Consider the following 15065-nt stretch of genomic DNA (forward strand, 5'->3'; position numbering starts at 1 on the left):
ACAGAGGATCAGAACTGCCAGTGCCCCAAAGCGCCTATCTTCTACATCAGACAATGACCTGGCCTCAGGCAGATCATTCGTGCCAAGAATCCTTCTTAATTGATGGCCACGTAATGCCAACATGTTGAGCTAGTTGCTGTCTGATGCAATGTATCATGAGACATGTACATTCTCAGATAAGAATATGTGTTTCATGACAGCAGGTTCTTGTTTTTACAACAATTACATTTTGATTGTGATTTTTCATTTTGCAAACATAGTTTTGAATGAGCAGTTCTTGTGTTCACAAACCTTGGAATAATCATGTACTACAGGAAGCTAGAGGAGTTACCTGATTTGAATTTACAAGTTCCTTTTATTCCTTTTTTTTTCTATTCCTTTTCTATTCCTTTTTTTATTCCTTTTTTTTTCTATTTTTAATAGATAAACACCAAGAACTTATGATTTGCAATCATCAGCTGTGTGAGGCTCTATCACGTAGTTTTCCCATGAAAAGCTTTGTTTGGAATACAGAAATTTACGTGCAAAAAATTACACATATAAAATTTCCAGCATATTTCTGAAGAATGATAGCAAGGCTTCCTCTGACAGTTTGGCCCCAGAAGTCCCAAATCTGCTGTGCCTGTTTGGGTGAGTTTGCTTTATTTTTGTCAAACTTTTCTTTTTTGTTTTTTGCCTATCCAACTTGTACAAACTCTTTACATATTTTTTTAATACATATGAATAAAAGATGTTCCTGCAGACTGATGTAGTACACAGACTTTCCAGATCAAATGGTTTCCTTCTCCAGGTGAAATGTGGAAATGAGAGATAGCGTTGTCATTATACTGTATTATTTGTTTGTTTGAGCAAATATGGCAACAGCAATCATTTTCATCGATTTTCTAAGAATAACATTTTTTTTTAACAGAAATCAATAAATGCAAAATTTTCCATAAAGCCTTCAGTGAAAAATATTCCTCCCTCAACCTCATGTATATTAAAGCGCACAGAATATGCTGACTAGCATAATGCAATAAAAGTGATTACTGGGAGGCAGTGGAGGTGATTAAATATCACAAAGTAGTTGGAGTTACCTGAAAATATCATGCATCCAACACTCCAGAGAGGAAAAAAACATCACAACAAAAAAGTTCTTTGGAAGTCTGCGACTCCCAGCCAGCCACCCTGTTCTATGCATGGCTTTATGGTTGGTGTTTTAATGGATGCATGACAACAGCAGTCGTTGTCTTATACAATGCGAAAAGTTCATCATTAGAAGGGAGGCAGCTGACTGTTCCTTGTAACACACATATTTTGACAAGGAAGGTTTATGTTCTCCTGAGAAAACAACATAGGCAAAGAATCTGCCTGCTTACAATTGACATGGTTAAATATTGAGGAGCTTGTTCAACTGGTTGCTGAGTGAACTGGAGAATTTACTGTTGGCACTAGGGAGACTAATTCCTCACTTGATGACTAGCTGACTTAGCCACACATTTCTAAGTCCGAAACACAGTAATGATTTAAAGCAGGGAAAAACCATTAATTAGTCATTTTCAAACTCCCTCGAGGTATTGAAAATATGGAAGCTATTATTTGCAGTGGGGAGAAATAACTTAAGTCTTAGTGCAGAATATGTTGATGATGGCATGAAACTTTAACAAATACAAGATTCTTTGGGCTTCTTAGTAAATTTATTGTCAATATGGGTGAAATTTGAGAAAGGAATATGAGTAATGAACCACAGATCAGAGAAATCCCCATAGATATCTTCTATTCATTAGAACACACATTCTCTGTTGAAACTGTACATATTGGAGTTGATTCTTTTTACTGGACCTCTCATTCACATCCTCCATCTCCCTATAGTGCCAGACTGCAGCCCTTTGTCTCATCACAGACCTCCACTTTTAATGCACTACCCGCTTGCCAATCTAGTTTTTTCAAAACTCTCTATGCTTTAACTTATTCCAGATCTTCCTTTAAATAGCTGAGAAGCATGAGAAAAATAASAAACAATGGATCTGCTCCCGGGAGTTCATGAACACCTCCAACTCCATGCTGGCTTCAGTTGAAAACATAAGTACTCAGCCCACCTTCTTTGAGACCTGACTTTTGATTATTTCTCAAATACTCTGTTGACTCCAGACCGTTGATCTTAAGTCTGCTTTATTTCTTTGCCATAAATAAGCTCCAGTTTATTTGACTGGAGTTGTCTGCATTTTAACTTTCATACATCCCTGTGAATTGGCTGATTAATATGGTCAAGATTCCCATAAGTATCATTTCTCTGCATAGATTTTTGCTTCCTGGAGCCCTGAATAAAGGTATTATACACCAGAGTTGCTCTCATAAAAATGTAGGCTCTCAGCTATTGAAGCACACAAGTATATGCTTAAGGCAGACTGCAAGTGCGTGCAGAGCTCTGTCCTGCTGCTCTGTCCTGAGGCTGCTCAGCCCTGCAGACCAGTCCATCTAGCAAGGCTGAATAACTCCATGCCTCCTCATGCTCAGTTTCCTTGGGGGTCCACAGACCTGCATTTAAATTCCCTGGAGAGGAGAAGCATAGCTCTAGCCTAGCACTCTAGGCACTTATCCTAGGAGGAAATGTCTTGTGTGATGCTCTAAGAATTGTTTAGGCATTTTACTGGGTATCCTTTAAATCTGAATTTCAGAAACTGTCTTAAAAGCAAAATCCCCAAGTTGGAGATTCACTTGCAGTATCTAATGAGAACAAATGTTGGAAAAGGATTGAATGATACGATATGTTGCTTGAAAGATTAAGATAAATTACAAAAAGCATCCAAGATTAGTAAAAGCAGGTCTATCAGAGTCTATTCACTGAATTATGTAGACTTTGTATTTCAGTGGGGAAAAAAGTTGTATTTGATCTTGTCTTAACAATAATTTAACATGCTAAACAAAAACATCATCCTAAAGCACCTGCCCTCAAAAAAGGTTTCCAAGTGCTTTGTAAGCTAAAATAAGAAACATATACTAAAACCCCAGTGTATAATAGGGGAAATTTCAGATATAAATGTCTTCACACAACTCTTCCTAACATGTTCCTAAAATATAAATGCCCTTAGAAATTATTTCTTAGCTTCTTGGGGGTTTTATTCCCTACTATGTGGATATACTTTCTTAGTCTTATTATTATTATTACTATTACTTTATTGATACCATCAAGGAAATCCAGTGACCAGAAACAATTTAAATACAAAGATACAAAAGTTTAGGAATATGTTCTTCTGGAGGTTTTTTTTTTGGGGGGGGGGGTTGGTTTTTTTTTTTTTTTTTTGGTATTCTCCATAATATGCCCTTTCATCTGAAAATAAAGATCACCTCAAACATCTTTAAAAATGCAAACATGCCCTTCATTCTGTTAAAGCAATGCCATGCTAGCATGCTGAGGCCATGTTCAAATACAGTGAGACGATGGCAGCAGTGAAGCATTGATTTAGTTTATCTTAATAGGGTGATAACTTTAAATAGTATAGCCTGATTCTTCTTCCATTGAACTCAATGGTAAATCTCTCATTGGTTTCAATGAGAGTTGCCCTGGGCCAGGTGCAATTCTAAAACCTGTAAATAATTAGATGGAAAACGTACACTGTATTCAAATCACTGTAATGAAATAGTAAAACAATTTATGTTGTTTCCCAGTCTTTTTCTATCGGAGCCAAATATTTGACTTTGTAGATTAGCATAGTTGGGATCTAATAGAAACAAAACCAGGGAAGAGTGTGTCTCCCCGTACATACCTGAGCCTCACTGGAGGAAAGGAAGCAAAGCCGAGAACATGGAGAGGAGATGGGCCTGAGGAATTTCATGAGTATAAACAGGGTGGATTACAGAGTGCTGACAGACATTGCTCACATGGAAAAAACAGAGCATAGCCATATTTCAGCTTAACTGATCACAACCATAATCAGTTACTGCTGGGCTGCTTTTCAGGCTCCAGTATAGCACTCCACAAAGTCTGGGTCATGGATGGTGTCAGTGCCCCCAAGCAAGGCTGCAGTTTGGGTGATCTCTGGACTTACTTGAAAATAATAGTGTCAAAACTGAAGTTGTATAACTGTAAAACTGAGGCCAGCCAGAGAGGAAAAAAACATTATCCAATGACAAAACTCTGATGCCAGAAAAACATTTTTATTAGGTAAATCTGGACAGGTGAAGCTACATGAAAACACCTTTTTGTGTTTTTACACTTCAGTCATTGTTTTGGAGTAAGACAACACAAACATAAAAAATGCGATTCACTGCATTATTGGGGAAAGATACCAATAAAAACAGGGCTCCAGCTGTCTCATTCTGAAAGCCAAAGAATATAATGCTGATAATTYCTATATCAAGAGGATACATCCATGCTTTATTTTGACCCTTCTCTTGAAAAAAGAGATTTTTTTTTTTGAAATTTCTAAGCTGAAGTTTTGCTGAGGTGTTCCCTCTGTTAATAATAACTTGAAAGCACTATGTCTTTTCATTTTAATATCAGGCTAAGCCCTAAAGTTTCTACTTGCTTTACTGCAAACCATCCCAATAAACAACAAAGTTTGTGCCTTTCTCAAACCCCAATTTCCTTGCATGACACTTCTAGTATGCCAAGCTACAAGAATAGATGCGGAAGCTCTGAACAGTTATCCACGTTTATCCATGTTGAGAACTGACTGGACATGAACCAATTTCAATCCAGAAGCTGTACAGCCCCATGAGTCCTGCACTGTGCCTGAACTAACACACCTTGCTGAGATTCAAGAGGGGAATAACTGATAGAATGGTGGTGGGGGAGGCGAGAAGAGAAGGAAGGAGACATATCTTATCTGGGCCTGTGAGTACAAAGTCATGTTGGGAATGCTGACGTAAAGAAGCAGCAAGGCTGCTCATACTGAAATGTGCAGATAAAAGACACAGCTTCCACCTTGCTTTGCTACCAAGGTGATAAGAATGCGAGCAACTAGATTAAATGAATGCAAAGATCAAAAATGACCACAAATCTCTTCACACTGCCAAAAACTTGTATCCCATTCGGTAAGACATCTATATATTTTCAGCCTTAGCCACCTATAATAAGAGAATTGTCTTAGATTCCTGTATACAGTTTCTCCCTATATGAGACTTAATTTTAATGCTGAGCTTTGCAGTGGAGTCATACCATAATCTAGAGAAAGACACTGCAGAGACCTAAAAACTGCAGTCTAGGCACCTCTTATAAGTAGTTCAGATAGGTCTGGAAAGTTGCACATAGTTGTGCTGTCTACCCAAATTTATTCTGAATTACTCACAAAATGTAAGTACCAAATCTTCTCAACAAGCAAAACACCTAGCAGACAAGTTACTTCCTAATCCAGTTTTTTTAGAAAGTTCTATCATTCATACTTTTTTTTTTATTATCAGTTTTTCCTTTTTCATGCCAATCCTTTCGGTTTCATTCAACAATACACAAAATAAAAGGTGTCACATTTGTCTAAATAAGGTAATGATGTGCCAGATATCCAAGGAAAAAGGAAAACAGTTGTCTTTCTATGGCAGGATGCAGCTGACCCAGACTGAAAGATGAAGAGTGCTGTTAAATGGCCAGTCACAGACTTCTTAAGCAAATTGCTTGGAAGCAGCTTGTCTTCTAACAGAAGAACAGCAAAAGAAATATTAAAACTTATGTCAAGGATTCAGCTTGATACCAAATCTATTCAAATTAAAAGGAAAGAGTCCTGTGAATCTGAATGGATAATGAGCATGGATTAATATCATTGGGTATCATTATAGGTAATAACGCTATAATGTAAAGCTACCTTGTGTGAATAACCACACATTATAATAAATTAGAAATAGAGGATGATACATGAATAAATATAATTGATATTAAGTCAGAATATTTGCTTTTGATATAGTGTGGGATTTTGAGAAATGTTCAAACAATGTAATTGTATATGTTCAATGGGTAAAGAGAACAATGGTCAATAATATCCTGCTAAACACTGAACAAGTTTTGGGAAAAAAAATACAGATCTTCTTCAAGGAAAAACATTAAAAAGAAAATTGACAAAATGACTTTATGGCAATACCATCCAAGGAACAGCTATCACTGCTGGACCAACAGTACTCAACTTCCTTTATATATGCCATGGTAATAATACAGTAGCTCCTGCAGAAATGAACTTGCCAAAGGGATTAATATCTAGTCATTTACTACAGAATTTCCCTGCTGAGCTACAACACAATCTCAGAACCTTTTTGCTTTACCCAGACTCCCTCAGCACCCCCCAAAAAAAAACCAACAAACTTTTTCTTATCTGTTAAGAGATTGCAGTCAAAAAGTTTGTGTGTGGTCAGGGCATAATATGAGGATATTGGTGTAAGAAGCAGTTAATATTTATAAAAGATATTATTTTGTTTGGTATCTGTTACATGCTTTGTATGTGTATGTGGGCATTTGGTATGAAAAAAGAAATCTGAAAGCATGCAATCTACACAAAGTTGCATAATAATTCCATCATAGTATTCTGACTCTACAAGGCCTTGCTCAGTCTTCATATTCATGGCTTGTTATGACCAGCAGTCTCACGCCATCTGCTTGTGTACAGTAAGATGTATTTACCGTATTACTAGCCAGAGGTATACCTGATATCTTATTATTCAAAGTGTCAGTCACGTTTATTGTTCTGAGTGATTGCTTGTGTATTGCACAAAGACATGGACAAGCTTAAGTGTCTCCGCTGAAAAAAAAAGCAGGAAGTACAATTTCTCACTTGTACAAGTGTTTCTTCAGTATGATCGTGCTGCTTTCCAAAGAGCTACCTTTAGTTACACTAGTGTAAACTGAGGAACTCCAAGGCACAACATTTCTACCCTTGCTGGCAAACCACAAAGTCAGACCTAAACACAAAAATTTGTCTGAACACAAAAAACTTCTATACAAACTTCACACAAGCCATAATATACTGAAATTCAAATTGACCCTTAACATCATGTGTCCTGAGAGGACTGTCAAAGGCATGAAGCTCCCCACTGGTAGTTATCTAATAAAAAGAGATAAAGAATTACATATATCAAAAGCCTACTGGGCAGAGTGATAATAACTAAAGGCGAATTACCTTCATGACTCACTTGAGGTTCTGCCTCTCATGACTTATGAACCATTTTTTCTGTAATGGAAATTGTTCGTAGTAATGATATACAATGCATTGGCTTGCTGCTATCACATGTTCCTTTTCTTGTTAAAGATGGCAAGTATATGTGTGTTATATAGAGAGAGAGACACACATGCAAGCCCATGAACATTACAACCGGTGGCTACTGCACATACCTTGGAGGGTTTAAGTTGGAACCAAAAGGAAGAATCACAGAAAAGCTGAATGAGTTCAGCAAAACAGGCACAATCAGATCCCACACCTCTCGACTGAGCAGAACAAATGTATAAGATCAGTTTCTGTTGGCTTTATGAAGCCAAGACACTAGCTCAACAACTTTGTTGGCTCTCTAAATATCACATTATATTGCCCATAGTAAATAAACCTTCACAACCTGCTGTTGTGAAGGGCACAAGAAGGAAGTAAAGGGTACTAAGATAGTATCTATTCAGACATGTTTGTTTTTGTCTTGATTTACACTAAAAACACTATCTTGAATTATAAGTAAGAGTAATCCCTGGTTTATGAAAAGTGTTCAATCATTTCATGACCATAAAAAATAAGAACTATTCATTAGAATCTCAGTCACCCTCATGCTATCCAACAAGAACAAAGCTCTGCTGTTTTCTGGATTTGATTACCTTGTATGTTTCTATAATTGCTTACTTTTATGATCACAGACTATTGACTGTTTGTCATCTGGTTTCTACTCTTTAACACCTCTGACTTAGATGGCCCAATTCCTAGGGAGCATTGGTAAGAAAACCATCCAGGGCCTGAATTACTTAAAGGCTGATGACTTACAGAAACTGCTGACATATTTTATGAACACATGAGGAGTGGATATAAGTATGTGTTAGGGTTTTAGTTTAAGCATGTTAACAACATTTGATTAAATTTCAATATTATATAACCTTCTGTGGTCTACACACTACTTCGCAAAGTATTTATATTATTAAATTAAACTTCTCAATTTACCTACACAGAGACTTCAGTTCCAACCCAGTAAACTTCTGAATGTTTTTCAAGGCAAAATATATGTGGTAAGTGGAAGGCGGGGGGAGGAAACAGACTCCTGCAGGGATAGCCCAGGGATAGCCTAGGGATTCTCATGTCACTGGGCATTCCCCAGAGAGGAGAAACATTGCCACCTACATAGAGGCATAAATTCACATTTCAAGTCTGGAAACAGTCCAATCCAGTTGCTTGGGGAAGTCGTAGGAACCAAACAAATGTAAATATAACCAACTAGAGGAAGCACATTGCTGCTAGCAGAACGTGAAGGGAATGCTATCATTAAATGTGAAATAAGCTATAGGTGAGATATAGGTGGCATTGTTAAAGAACAAGAACAAGAAAAACCTGAAAAGAAGAATACCCAGTGGAGTTCAGATAGTATTCTGTGCTGCTGCAATCCATGGAAACTATTTGGATTGTCTCGAAATTATATTAACGTCTTATCATAAACTAAGATTTGAGTGAACTGTAGATAGTAGTACTGGAAGGAGCTTCAAGGTGTCATCTCAGCCATCATTTTGTTCCCTTAAATTTTTGATAATGCATACTGGGAGGGAGAGGCCATGGTCTTCTCTCCCTGCATTGTGGAAAGAAAGGAAAAATTATTGCAAAATAGAGGAAATTCCTACTGTATCCATCACCAGGAGTTTAAACACCTGTCAGCATAGTTTCCAGGATGATTTGGCTCAGAGAATCCATCTCACCAAGTCACTGTGCAGTCCCTGTAGAAGGTTTACTATTACTGCCTACTACTTGCAGCAGTTTCAATGCACTGAAAGTTGGGGTCAATACTCCCTTACTTCACAGATGGAGAAATGGTAATATAGAGAGGGAATAACATGCAAAAAATCATCCAGCAAGCTGATGTGAAAAACTAAGTTTAAACTCCACTCACAAGAGTGCTAGCATCATGACCTGTCCTCTGAGTCACCCAGCCTAAAACACCACAAAATACTAGCTCAATTTTCCAGTAAAATTCTCTCAGGACAATCAAAGCTTCAGCAGATACCCAAAGAATGTAAGTTTTCTATTTCCATTATCTCCCTCAGTTTCTGTACAGCTCAATATAGGACAAGCTTTAACTGAATTTGTGTGTCTCAAGTTGGCTAGCTGTAGAACAGTGGCAAAAATAATAATAATAATAAAAAGCTTTGAAAGAAAGCAGGTATTTTAACAAAAGTAACAAATACAAGAGAATTGCCTTTCCTTTGGTATGAACATCCACAGCTGAAATTGAAACTTTTAGATTTCCAGGAACTTCTCAGACTGCACCCTTCATCTACAGAGCATTTTCCTGAAAATTATGCTGCGTGAGTACAATGAATTTCTAAACCCAGATAGTTAAGTGTGAAGAGGAAATAACACTGTAATGGTGGCTTTCAGTACTTACTTCCCCAAAAGACCAGCAAAGTCACACACCTCCAGGACTTTCTGAATAACAGGCAAGTCCTTAAGCAGCTCTGTGAGCAAACACCCTGTGTTGCCTCTGCCACCAGGATGAGCCACAATATGAAATGTAAAAGCTGTTCTTGGAAGCTAACACAAATCCTGCTCAAAGGATAGCCAGCACAGCCCTTTGCTTTATGGATGCAAAATTAATAGATGAAAAAGGGGTATGGGATCAGAAGCACACACTAGGATTTTCATCCATACTGATTGCATTGCAGTTCACGTAAATACAAATGTAAAGCATGGCACATGATTTCCTGGCTCAGCTTTTTGCTGCTGCTGGCCAGTGGCATCATGAGGCCATGCATGGAGTCCGGTTTGGGATAAGCCAGCAAGGGCATGTGTGTTTTATCAGTGTGCTCAACAAACTGTGGCTGCAAACAATCCTTCCCCAGTTAAACTGCAGGCTTCTTTGAAGACTGATGTCTGTTTTTCAAGTATATCTGTATTAAAAAACAATAGACAGATTTCCAGTTGGCCAGCTAAGTGCGGGGGGGGGGGGGGCAGCACGAAAAAGGGGGAAGTCACTGAGGCCTGCAGTGCACAGGGAAAAAATTGGAGTCAGGCAAGAGTGAGATGCTGTATGCCATCGATTACCACATTGATTAAAAGCGAGTTTCTTTCCTCACCCCACCCCCGCTCAACAAGCCACTAACCACAGCTATTTCATAGGGTCTTTCTTTGCCCTACTTATTTCGCACACACAAAGTTAACTGTTGTGGTTCAGACAGTTTACATTTGGTGTGTTTGAAGAGCAAGAGATAAATGTCCCACTGTTTCCTACTGTACACTGTTGGCGCGCGGAAAGCGCTCCTGATTTCAGCTACCACCATGTGAAAGCTTTGTCGCCGCACTGGGCGAATACAGGTGACAGGATTTGTGCGAACAATCGGGGACCGGACAGCTTTCACCGCTAGGTCAGTGATGCACTGGCTGATGGGGACGGGCTTTGCACGTGTTACAGGCGTGCAGCTAAGCACGTTAGCACTATGTAAGAAAGATCACAGCTGTGTTGCTCTGTAAGCTCTGGAGGACTTACTGTAGACATAAAGCAAAGCTTGCAGCAAAAATCCAAAAGCAAGCAGAATAACATAAACAATTGCCTTTAAATCCTGTGGTAGGCATCACTTTGGCACATTTTCAATGTTTATTGCATGCTATAAAAATGCTACTGACACAAAACTGTGTTATCATGAAGTTACATATCAACAGAAATTGCGAATAATAGCTTTGCAACTGGGGGGGCTTTCTGAATTTGCAACTGACTTACACTGGTTACATTTGTGTCTTCCAAGGCACTTTAAATGCCTTTGAAAACCTGGTCTTGGTCTTAAAATCCATAGTCCGTAGCCACGGATATGGATTATAAATCTGAAAATTAATGATCATAATGAGTTTCTGCTTTTGTCACAGCAGCTCAGTGGTTCAGGCAGAGTCTTGTGTGGCTTGAAAGGCAAAGCATGCTAGCAAGAGATTCAGAGAGCATAATCCCTCCTAGTGCTCCAGGAAGATTAAGGAAAACACATTTAGGTATAACATACCCTTATCTGTTTCCAGTTTAGCAAAAGATAATGGGAAAGAGAAAGCGGGCAATTTTCAGGAAAAGGAAGACACCATGCTACCCAGTGGACAGCAGAGCAAGTCAGCTCCTACTGAGCTTTCTAGAAGACAACCACATGGCTCCTGAGAAGGGAAATTCCAGCTGTGTCTGGATATTTTGCCAGGCTCCTTGTACTTTCTTAATCTGTACATTCATGGCTGGGTTGAGGAATAATCTTACCACACAGCGATCCATGCTAAGGAATGTCTCAGATCAGTCTCAGATTATATGTCCAGTGATAGAAACTAAAGTTTTATATTCAATGATACAAAATAAAAAAAATTTGCTTCCAGAGTATTGGACAAGGTGGGCCTTGATATGAAATACAGAATCTGTTTGGGATCTGAATGCTAAGAGAATGTTAAAACTGTGAAAGTCCAGAGAAAGTTGTTAAAGATGGCTAGGGATATAGCAAGATTTGCATATGAGGGTGCAGGTGCTAGGGTGATTAAGTGCTGAAAAAGAAACACTAGAAGGGATTTAATTAAAGCATTTAAGATTATGAAGGGTACAGTCAAAAAATAGCCAGTCCATCTTTTTAACAGTGTCTCAGAACACCAGAACAACAGGAGGGTCACTTGAAGTTAATGACAGGTAAATGTAAAACAAAAAAGAGAGAATAATACTTCACACAGCATGTAATCAGCCTGTGGGATTTCTGTCATGGAGGGTCACAGAGTCAAATATTTCTGCTGAATTTTAAAAAGGGGAAGGTAATTTTATGACCAAGATGATAATTTTATGAACAATGGTATTTATGTTTGCTAAAACAGGGATCATTAAAATTCACATGGCCAGGCATAAGGCTATTACCAGAAAGAATTCGTTTTACCTCACTCACTATCCACCCTATACTCATCCCACATTGCACAGCTGTCAGACGATATTTTCTGATTTGATCACTATTATTTGAGACATTAGTTAAATGGCATCACTGGAGAGGGGGATCATCCACTCTAGCACACACAGGCCTGAAAGCTGGACATCTGAGTACATCATGATTTAGGTACTCTACTCTTACCATTCTCTGGACCTTTGAGAAGGCCTGCCACTGAAATCTGTATTGTGGCTACCAAATAAAATTCCATGTAGTGCCCCTCTAATGGATAGACAACAACCCAAAATAAATATTGCAATTCAGCTAGAGGGGATTGCACTTTAAATTCCTTAGAAAAATAATTTCCTCTGGTTTAAGAATTACAGAGTGAGATGTTATGAGTCATGTGATGATAACAATCTGAATAGACCACCAGGATGGACACTTCTACAAGCAAGGTCTGCTTCTATGAACAATAATTTGCCATTTTATCTTTCTGTCTCTTTATCTTCTGATCACATCAGATTTCTTAAAAAGTACTTTTGACTGTTCACTGCCACAGGATAAATTGAGAGGTTTGTTAATGGAGAAGTTAGTGGGGATGGTTCACACTAGTCAGAGACTTGGTGTATCAAGCCAAATTTAAAATGAGACTTTTTCAGTATATCTTCCTTACCTGAAAAGTCCCTCATCTGTGTATTTTAGGGAAGGTTCTGTGAATAGTTTCAATATACAGTCTTCAGTGTCAGTTCTCAAACTAAATCAAAAACTATTTCTGAGTCCAAAGGGCATCTTTAATGGTTTCTTTAAAGTTTGGAGATGAGCTAACTACGGTGAAGGTTACTAATGTTTATCTGTAGTTTTGAAGAACGTTGCATAGAATTCTAGTGACAATTATGTTCAGGAACAAATTGTTAGCTGGCCTATAATGTTATTTACATATACAGTAGGAAATAATTGGTTCCACAGTACAAGACTACCAATATGTTTTGTTAGCAGCTTTATTATAGAAACAAAATTAATTCCCATAAATAAACCTCCATTAATTTTGAATTAAGGATGTAAATATCTAGCAATTACGTAAAGGAAGGTGAAGGGGAAACCTTATTAAAATAGCATGCCACTTAAACGTAAATAATAAAAAAAATCTTGAAATCCTCAGCTTCACAACTTCCATTCYGATCCCATGATAATAACATTATTAATGTAATGTTTAATTACTAATAAATAAAATAATGATGATTATTAACAAGCATCTAAAAATCAGTTCCCTGGACAGAGAGTTGAGATCACGCCTATAATCCTTCTTATAAAAAAAATTAAGTTGTAAAAATACAATATAGTAGTTAATCCAGAACATAACTCAATAACTAGGGATTGCAGAGCTTTGCTTGTTCTTTCAGTCCTTTCAGCACACAGAACATGTTTATGAACAAGCTCGCAAGCTCTGGGTTACCACTAAGCAACGTGATTACAATCCAACTGCTGCTGAAGTCGATGGCTTTTCAGTGCGATTTGGATCACACAGTAAGTTGCCCCCAGCTGAATTTAAAATCATAGTTGTAGTCTTCACACTGGAAACCTGTTTCTAACAGTTGCATCACTCCCCCAATCAGACAAAAGAAACATAGTATGTAATTACATTTCCAACAAACACAGCTCAAAAATGAGCTGCCGATCAAGAATTCTTCACATAGAATTGTCAGTAAAGCAACAAGAAGAAATACATTTGAGAAAATCACAACCTTATCCCAAATAATTCATAGACAAAACTCACCCAATGAACAATTTGTTAACATACATTCAGTTCTCTTTTATGCTTACATGAAGTTGTTTAATATATATTAAAAACCTATCCTTTCTACTGTTCCCTCTTTGTATTTAAAGCAATTTAATTTTCTTCATTTCCAGTAGAACCATTGTTACAGCTTCAGTTATACTCTGTGTTTTACGATGACAGGATTTTCTACCTGTGGGAAAAAAAAGTTTTGTTCAGTGCACAAATCCATTTTAAGGTAAACGTCTTTGCTCACCTGCAGATTGTGATGTTTGCTTAGGAAAGTTTCTTTTTTAAATGAAATGACTTTGCAGTGATGAGTGAAAATGCATAAAGTAAGTTTTTCATCTCTGAGGGCCTGATTCTATTTAAGTGAGTGTAAGTGATTCCATTGACCACAGTGAACTTTGGAAATTGCTCTAAATTGAGAAGAATTTAATGTGTGTGTGTATGAACAGATGAAACATAAGCTGTGATACAATTGAGGTGGAAGAAATACCTTTTGATGATCACAGAAGTTAGCTGAATGCCAGTAAGAGTTCTAGAATGAACTCGACAAACATCGCCAAGAATGACACAGGCATAATTTGCTTTGAGAGAGATGTTAATGCTCCAAAGGACCATTACAAAAAAAGCCAAAGTATTCCAAAGAATTGATTTTAAAATCCTTTACTGAGACTATCAATCAAAGAATACAGTGAATTAATTTAAAAGTCTAATACAAATATTTTATTAAAAAGTACACATAGGATATAATTTGATAAACTAACTAAATAAAAAAATACTATTGACATTTATAAGTCTTAAGCTGTTAAGAAAGATTATTTGGTGGTCAGTATATTAGTATCAAATCTTACTCAAGCCTCATATGTTGCATTTTAAGGAAGCATGGGTCTCCTTGCATGTGCAGGTGACAACCTCAATATGAACATAAGTTCAAAGCAAAAAGAACATCAGCCTGAGGCAAAGCCTTCTTATTATTATCTAATTATGGCAAGTGGATGTACTTAATTTGTCATCCTGTCTTTGGGAAGACTAGATCTAACCTTTAGCCTGAGTTTTATACCCTGTGGTTACCTAAACCAGTCTGCTCTTGCTCTGTGGTCAGCTCTAGCTGTGGAGGTGAAAAGTTAATTCTTTCTGCAGCCTCTTGTCTATGACCATTTCCGTTAATTCATCTTTCCTTGACATTTCTTTCTGGCCTTAACTTAAAAGCCTACGTTATAAAGCATCCTAAGGCCTACTGAAGGTCTAAAACAGTCTCTTACCATTACTACGTCCCCTCAGTCA

Source organism: Apteryx rowi, unplaced genomic scaffold (genome assembly GCF_003343035.1).
Source record: "Apteryx rowi isolate R43461 unplaced genomic scaffold, aptRow1 scaffold_5, whole genome shotgun sequence".
Taxonomy (NCBI): Eukaryota; Metazoa; Chordata; class Aves; order Apterygiformes; family Apterygidae; genus Apteryx; species Apteryx rowi.